The sequence below is a fragment of the Lontra canadensis genome, unplaced genomic scaffold (assembly GCF_010015895.1).
Source record: "Lontra canadensis isolate GAN:19392208 unplaced genomic scaffold, GSC_riverotter_1.0 scaffold111, whole genome shotgun sequence".
NCBI lineage: Eukaryota > Metazoa > Chordata > Mammalia > Carnivora > Mustelidae > Lontra > Lontra canadensis.
In genome coordinates this window covers 6495368-6504729 of record NW_022631105.1, presented here as the reverse complement: position 1 = coordinate 6504729, position 9362 = coordinate 6495368, and positions in this window count along the sequence as shown.

Sequence of the window (9362 nt, the reverse complement as noted above, 5' to 3'; positions counted from 1 at the left end):
AGTGGATCTCAGCTTTCATTTCCCCGGTTGTGAGATGGTGGTGTTATAATGCGGCTTTCCTGGGCCAGCAGGGCGTGGGTTCACCCCTTCTGACTCTCCCCATTGGCAGTGGGCAGATTGAGGAACTCTCTAGATCCCTGAGCACTACATACAGACGAGGATAGCCTCTTGCTGCTTGTTCTGCTTTTAGGGATCTTGGCGACCATGTGTTATTTTGTCGGGGTCGTTCAGTCAGAGGAGAGCGTCTGAGTGTGGTCCTTCTCAGTGGCTTTGCAGTGGGGCATAAGTCCCTTTCCCTTTAGAGATTGCAGATTTTCATCTGCACAATGAGGCCGTTGGAAGGATTAAAGTGAGCTGCTAGAAATTTAAAAAAAAATCCTAAAACTTGTGACACATTTCTTCTGCCAAAATTCTCTATCTCTGGCTTCTATCCAGGCGAAGCCAAATAAGACCCCCTAAATCAGAGCAGAGACATTCTTGTTGAAACTTGATTGAATTCGATTTGTTTTACTCTTGCTGGGAGCCCGAGTTGGGAGACAGAGACGGCCCTAAGTCTTGGGCAGTAAAGCTGTTTATTCCTATACTCTGTTTCCCCTGAATCCTTCCAAAATGCCTGGAAACAAGGTCTGCAAGTACTTAGAACACTTTCTTGATGAAATAATAAGGGAGAGACCCATTTTTTCCTTATCACCTAGCTCAGCCTTCACCTGGCCTACCTCTGCCGAAACACGCTAGGATAAAGTGTTACCCTAGCTAGCTTAGCTCCTGGGAAGGCTCTGTCTGAACGCGCTGCTCTTTAGAATGACTGCACTTATGGAACATCTGCTTGGGACATTCACAACACCAGGGGTCTGGGAGACCTAAGAAATGCATGTGAGACCTAGTCTGCTGCTATAATTTATAGTCTAAAGGTGATAAAAACGAACAAACAAACAAAAAACCAATATAGAGCAAATCAAGATGACTGATGCAGTCAAATGCTCTTCCCTGAGCTATACCCCCTGAAGATGACTGATGAACAGAACCTTGGCATATTGGGATTAAGAGCTTTCTAGCTAGAACCCGGACCCATGCCATGCGTAAATGTGGGGGTTCTGGGACTCCCAAAGCCAGGGTTCCAGTTTCACTGCTGACCCACTAGGAACTTGGTGTGCGACCCAGCTCCAGTTTGCACCTTGGTCTCCTAATTAAAAGGGAGAAGAATCAAAGTGCTATCTTTAGGTGGTGAGCTCCCTTTTCTGGAGGCATGTAAACATTTGCCAGGGTATGCTTGAAAAGGATTCCTGTGTTAGGTGTGATGTTGGTCTAGATAATATCAGAAATTCTTTTTTACTCAAAGATTGAATGAGGACACGGAGCTTGTTAATGAAAGAGGCCTGTGGGTTAAAATGCTGCAGATAGACCCCACAGTCCTTTCTGCAAGGAACTGTAGCCAGCAGGGACCCAGACTTCGGCAGGCTGTGAACACGGTTCACATACCAATGAGGCAAGAGCCGTGAAGCTGAGTGAAAGGGAATGGGCAGGGCCATGCCAAAAGGATGGAAGTGGGCGTTCTAGACCTCAGCCCCACGCACCCCAGGGGTTTTCAGCTGTGCATTCCAGTCTCCTTTCCCTGTACCCATCCTCTACCCCCATAGAACTCCAGGCCGGCTCGCGAGTTTGTTTAAGATTCAAGGGCAGATACATAAAATGCGCTCGGTGGGAAAGTTAAGTCCAATGGAAAGGTTTCAGTGTGTGAAGATGCTTGGTCCGTCAAGGGCTCCTGGGAGAACACGTGCACTTAATTGTAGTTGAAGTACTGAGGGTTGGTTGTCAGGACGAGACAGGAGAGAGGAGAACCCAGAAACGTGCCCCCCATTATGTGTCCCCCCGGGCGAAGAAGCCCGTCGCACAAAATAGGCCTCTTCTCCTCAGAGTAGATCGAGATGTCACTATGACCAGATTCACTCTGCTTACTACATGTTTCATTGTCGCCGTTAGATGAGCCTCTGTTTCAGCCACAGATGTGAAAATAAATGGAAGTTGATTGCTTGTCTAGAAAGTGAGAGAAGTCTCTGATCCTTTTTGCTGGATATTTGATACTAGAAACACCATAGCTGGGCTCTGGCTAGAGCAGTGCTTTACATGACTTTCTCAATATTAATAATAACTGCAGAGTTCCCGGTGGGGGCCTCTGCTGGGCTTCTTTTTGGCGCATTTTGGAGAGACTTGGATGACCTATGCCTAGCTCAACCAGGATCAGACCCTATGGCTTACTGAGGAATAACAAATGTTCACGGTCTCAGTTCCTTTAGCCATTCCAAACGGGATGGAAAACCCAATTTCTGCTCACATTTTGTCTCGGGAGAGTCAGGTACCTCGGGCCTGCTCCCCACCTGTCACTCCTTATCGCAGCTGCTTGGACAACAAAAAGCTTTCTGGGCGCTGCTCAGTGGCAATGCCTAAAAGCCAGCCTTTCCCCGAATGGCTTACAGATGAGGAACTCTTACCACCAGATTTGTTTTTTCCTGTGTGTTTGGTGGATCTCCCGACCCTGCTCTGTTCACTTTACAAAGAAAGCACTCATTCCTCACAGGGTCTGTGTACAAGACAGTTTTAGACCAGGGAAGTGTCAGGCTCTTAGCAGCTAAAAGACCTCAAGTGAGGTCAGACTGGCAGGGAGTGGAGGAGGGTGGGGGAGTGCACAGACACTTAACTTGAGGACACACGTGGGTGAGTACAGCGAAATGGGCCTAGACGCTGAGTCAGACCTGTTCTCAGGTCCTGGCGTCATCACAAGTAACATATGTTACTTAACCGTCAGGAGCCTAGTTTCCTTATCTGTAAAGTGAGAACGAGGTCTGTGTCTCAGAGGGAAAGGAAACCGGTGTGAAGTCCTCAGCACTGAGCCTGCCACAGAAGGTGTCACTACGGCAGCTGTCATCAAAGGTGTCCAGGACCGACCGGACAGACGGCCAGGTCCGGGCCGCTCTACCGAAGCGCGTTCGCCATTGCCGGATGTCTCAGCTTTCTGCCTGCCATCTTCTCTGGTGTTTAACCCGTCCTCGTGCCCTGTCTTCTCTGTGCCTGCTGGCTCCTGCAAGGTCCTGTGTACTGGGACACCATGTGGCTCTGGTTCTTTTGTTCTTCAGATTCTGAAGCAGGGAGCTGGCCCAGCTCCTCCTCCTCTACCAAGTCACACAAGTTTCCAGCCAATACTTGGGTTGGCTGCCCTCGGGTTACAGGTGCACCTTGGTTCAGTCCACTATAGTCAGGAGGAAAGGGCCTGTGTTCCCGCCACCAGCGTTCGTGGGCCCGGTAGAGTCACTTGGGAATGGCAAATGGTGGCCCAGACTGCACTTCTAGTATTACTAGGATAGGCGAGAATCTTTGTTTCGCCTGTGACAGGGTTCCTCCAAAGACTTCTACTTCATTCGGACTCTCAGAGACCAGTGCTTCTTGTCCTTAGTGTAAAGGACCTGGAAGGTACTATTTATGTATCTTGCAAAAAGAGCAATCTCACTTTCTAGAGGGTTCCTCCTCCCTTTATGACACTTCTCTAGTTTTCTTTTTGAACGTGTAACTCTCTGGTCATAATCATACACATATCCACAAGGACTTTCGTCAACTTGGTCGAGTTGCCTCTTTGAAACAAAAAAGTAATTCACGTTGGGACCAATCAACTGCTAAAGAAGGCAGATTGACAGAGCACAGTCCAGGAGACCTCAAAAGCAGTGTGATGTCACTGCTCTCAGACATCGCCAGGTCCATTTCAAATATCTGACAAAATCTCATTGAGCCATGTGGCTTTGTGTTTGTTTATCAGCGAAGCCAGTATTTACCGTAAAATCTTATTCCGAAAAGTAAGCTGCTCAAGATCAGAGGCCGTGTCTTGTTTTGTATTCCTCGTGGGCCCTGTGCTGGGGGGACGTGGGTGCTCAATGCATGATCGCCCAGTGGGAAGACCCCCAGGGTGGGAGTGAAGAACTGAGTTCCGGTCCTTGTCGAACACTAACTGCCTACTTGATACCAAGCAAGCCACTGAATTTGTGTAGATCTCATTTTCCTAATTCAGATGGAACACGATGGTAATATCCAATCCCTTCCAGCTCTAAAATCACGGAATTTAAGATTTTACGTCTGGGTCCTGTGTTCCTTGTCTGGTTTCTCCCCACCTTCTGCCCTATTGAGAGATTGCTTTGACGCAGCAGAATAAACGCCTTGGAGAGTTATGATCCCTAGAATCTTATAAGTACTCCAAAGCCACACAAACTGACAAAGTTCTAGTGAAACTATAAAATGTTGTTTTAAATACTCAATATGCATTTCATTGCATTTGTCTAAAGCATAGGAAAATAAAAAGACCTACCAAAATAATAATGATGGTTCTAGGGTACTGGGGTCATTCGGTGGTTGTTTTTCCCTGTGTTTATAATGTGAAATATTTTATATACAGCATTTATAGTACTTTACAAGGATAAGGATTATTGGAATGGAAAAGTTCTTGGAAACGAACTCAGGAGGCCAGAGTTTTAATCGTGCATCTGTTTTCTCATTCCTAGCGTGAGGATAATACCCACTCAACCAACTTTACGTAGGTGTTGGGACGCTCAAATGAGGAAAGGTCTTCAGAAGTGCTTTGAAACATTCCAGGCCGGTGAAAGTGATGATGTAGTCGATGCAGAATTACTTGTTGAGCAGTTTAACAATTTCCTGGATGTTTTCGATGCTTCTCTTCATTCAAGACTGGGAAGTGATCGTTCCTTTACTCCCAGTTTGCTTGCCTGTGCTGGGGAGAAGCTAGCCCGAGATTACAGTCTGGGGAGCAATGGAACAAAAGCAGTACGTGTGAGGAGAGATTGAAAACTAAGTGCTCCAGAAAATGTTGGGTTGCCCTATTTAACGTGTTGACTTGTACCAGCAACTTATGCAAGATAACTGGTTTTATGTACCTGAGGAATTATAACAAGTTAGGAAGGCAGGCATGTTACTGGAGATATTGGGTTAAGCAAGCAGAAAGCGCAGAAAGCAGTACATATAAGTCAGTTTTTGGCTTTGAATTACAGTTTAAAAAAATTGTGTAAGAAAAACAATATCTACAAGCCAACCTCACTGAGTAAACAGCAGGATAAAAACAATGGATGATAATTAAATCAATCCTACATTTAATTATCACTAAGTGATAATTCAGGATGTTCGTTTCTGCATGGTGATCCCATGAGGCTGGGACAAGCACATGAGGAGGGAGACTGTTACACTGGTTTGTTCTTGAACATTAGAATCATCGGGGAACTTAAAGAAAAATACTTACGCCAGGGCCCACCCTGGCAGGATCTAATTTGCCTGGGGCAGAGCCTGAGTGTTTTGTTTGAGTTGCCCCACATGATTCTAATGTGCCTGCAAGTTGAGAAGATCATAGAAAGAGAAAGTGAGTTCTTGGACTGGAAATGACACAGTTAGCCAGCTTTACTGGAGGCTGTGGACTGTGGGGGGCTGGACTGCAGATTAATAAAGGGCAGATGAATCCGGTTTGGGACGTCGTAATTTAGTAGGAGATCAGGCTATGAGAATTGCTGTGGAAAAAGTTCTGACTGATCTCTATAGTTAAGTTAGGACCTCTGGAGGTCATGGGAAAAGCAGCATTCACTTCAGCCGTGCCCACTGCTCGCACTGTCTGGAGACCTGGTCTGTGAAACACCGGTAGGATCCCACATGAGCACACACGGGAACCGGAAACCGGGAACTGTCCGGGGGCCTGCGCTGTACACTTCTGTTGTGGTGACGCTAGCAGATTGCTGAAGAATGAAGGACCATGGTGATGTCATTACCAGCTCAGATTTGACAATAACGCGTGGTTTCACACCCTTTTTGTTGCATTTAGAAAAACCAGTATTATTCCATATGTGCTCCAGACTTGATTTTGAATGAATTTTGGCCATTTTTAGTAATCAAATCCACACTCAAAAATTGAAGAGATAACCATTGAGAAGATTCAAGAGAACATACTACAGTTGTTAATTCCCAACACGAAACCTGTGTCCTGCCTATGCAGGGTTTCTAAGCCCTAGGTACCATTGGGATAGAACCCTTGAGCAGCTAACTCACTTAGTCACCCGAACAATTACATGTTTATTACAACGGAGCAAAGTACCACACAGTCATTAAGAACCGAAGAAAAGCCAACAAACTTCACTCTACTGTGTCAAGACTTGTAAAAAAAAAAAAGGTGATGAAATGCCTATTGGAAGTAGGCTGAGAATAAACTCAGGAGGGAAAAAGTATTTTCTCTAAACTTTCTGAAAAGCAGGAATTTTCAGAAGTTAGCGAGAAAGAGGGAAAAAGTGTGTGTATGTGCACGGGCACACTTAAGTTTGAATAAAAAATGTTGGTAAAAGGCGGATCTGAAAAGGCAAGCATGTTGAAAACTCACCAGTGAGAGCAAGCAGACCTAAAAACTGTGTGATACAAAATATTTTACTGTGATCCCCACATCAACACTTTCTCCCTTGTCTAAATAGTACCCTCCCCTCCATAAGCCCTGCCTCTGACTCTTAATCACACTTAGGATGCTGATGACTTGGACGCCTACAGGTTCCCCTTACTTTGGAGGTTGGCATAACTAGATCCTCAAGTGAAGACAGCAAGTTGTAACCACAGATATGTCCGTGGGTGAGGGGAGCTGAAGCTGCTCTCCTTTTCCCTTCCCATGGATTACACTGTCGTCACTAAGCCTGCTTGTTAAATTAGGCCTGGGGAGACAGCAAGACAGCAGTGCAAATCTGGTTACGCTGTTCACTTAGCTGCGTGAATCTGGAGGTTTCCTTTCCCAAATGAAGCTTGGAGCTGTTGGTGGGGCTTGGAGTGCTCGGGAGCAGCAGGAAGACTTAGATAATGACGGACACGTGTATTGGGGTTCTCCAGAGAAACGGAACTAAAAGGATAGGCAGCCACCTATGAGTTGACATTTATTCTAGGAATTAGCTCTTGTAATTATGGAGGTCAAGAAGTTCCATGATCTGCCATTTGCAGGCTGGGGAATGGGGCAAGCCAGTGGTGGAATTCATTCTGAGTCCAAAGGCCCAAGAACCAGGAAAGTGAATGTCCAGAGGCAGGAGGAGATGGATGTCTCAGCTAATCTGCATCCCCTCTGCCTTTTTCTACTCAGGCCCTCAATGGATTTGGATGTCACTTTTGTGAGCGCATCTTCTCTGGTCTTTGGATTCAAATGCTAATTTCTTCAGGAAACACCTTCACGGGCACACCCAGAAAAGTGTTTTACAAGCTATCTGGTCATCATTGGCCCAGTCAAATTAATGCATAAAATTAGCCATCACATCACATAAACCTTCAGGAATTTATGTATCCCCTCTCCTTTGGCCTCTCCCACATGCTCGGGTTCAGCACCTATCACTTCGAATTCCCTGTCTAGAGCACTTTTAGCTCTAGAATCCTAGTGAGGAGATGAAAAGCAGCTCCCACCTGAGAGATGGATGGGCCAGTCCTGGGTCCTTCCCCTCTGAGAGATGCTCATTAACACTGACACTTGACATTTTATGATCCACGTTGCCCAGGGGCGCTGACTCTGCTCCTCAGTAATTTAGACAACTGCCTCACAGTTACCCAGTGATTCAGAGGAACAAGCCTAGTGACCCGACAGCTCTCCTAGGACAGATCTCTCCCATCCTAGCCCAGCTCCCAGCCCTGCCAGTCCGTTGGTCACTGGAGTACTCAACAGAGGGTCCGTGGGCCAGTGCAGCTACAGGATCCCCTTCCTCACGTCCTTCTTGTTTTCCTTCTGGGAGATGTCCCCTGATCCCCCCTGCTTCACATCCCCCCTGCTGCAGCCACTTTTTTTGTGGCCTGAGTCGCTAGGCCTGGCTGTTATAGAACCGCTCTAGTACAGCGAAACCCATGCACTTAACTTCTGTTGGATTTGAGTCGCTTTGTGTATGTCATGGCAATGAACACAACCTCTGGCCCTGGGCAGCCACTCTGACTGCAGGGGTTTCGGGTGTGGCTGGCTTCCTGAAAATCTGCCCTCTGTGAAGGAAAAACACGCAGCGGATGTCCTGTGATGGTGACTTACTGTGTAAGTCAGTTATAATTAGTGTTATAACTAGTTTAATGCTTGAGGGGAGAAGTTGTAACTGCTTTTTACTGAAAAGATGGCTTAAACCATTGGGGCTAATCCAGCCTCTCTTTCCCACCTTTAGGAAAGCGAGAAGATGATTGTCGATTGGTAGGTCAGAATATGCACTCTGAAATGTGTCTCACTCTTGGAAATGAATTTACCTGGAACTTTTCAGACTCTGCTTGTCTGGTTCCCCCGACAATAGTGGACATGGTTTTTACAATCAAGGCACAGCCTGTGGCCAGGGAATGGAGGAGAGGCGATCACGGACTTCTAGGAACATAGCCTTCACAAGCCTGTAAACTTCTTGAGAATAAGAGGGTCCACAAGATACTCATTCTGCATCCGGATGCCTGACAGAGAAAGCACCTGGTAATTGTTCTGAATATGATGCTCTAAGCACACATCTCACTCGGGCGGGTAATGCCCTTTATTTTACTAAGTGCAGTGTGACAAAAGGGTACCCGCCTGAGGTGATTGTGTGGTAGGTCTGCCTCTACACAGGGCAGTAAGTAGCTCTGGAGATCTCTGTCTTAAGAAGATAGGAACCAGTCATTTAGGAAAACAGAGTAGCCATAATTGTAAGGATGATTGTAAGACTTATCTCTGGGTGTAACTACCCTTGCTGGGTGCCTGTTATGGGCTAAGCACTGATCTCATCTCATTTGACTGTACAGCTGCAAAAGTAGACATTATTTGCTTCATTTCTATTTGAAGAGACTGAGGGAAGCTCAAAGAAGTGAAATTGCTCACAGTCAACAGCTAGAGAGCTGTGATTTGGGAAGTTAAACTCAGGTATATGCAAATGCAAAGCCCACCTCTGCCTAAGCTGTACCTGGGGCGTAGTAGCTGCTCAACAAATATTTATGGAATGAACAGGTAAATTTCCCACCCTCACCCTCTCTTCTCCAGCGGCCTACCTGGGTCTTCCCCTGGTTCCTCCTCTGATTTGGCTTGATGTTTCAAAGTGATGTTGACCTACATTTAAAGGTTTCGGCCGAGCCTGCTGTTAAAATGCCCTGCGCCTTACTTGGGAGGGAGAGTTCCACCCTCTTCTGACACATTAGCCCAGATCCCTTCTGTATCATCCAGACCAATGCAAAGGCCTGGAATTGGTCCCAGTAAATTTGGACTGGGGAGGGAGAGTGGGAGGTAAAGCCTGCAAAGGCAGGAGGGAAGGGCAAAGGTCAGGATTAGTCTTGCAAAAATTTCAAAAGGGTCAGTCACCATTTTCCTCTGGGATACCCAATAC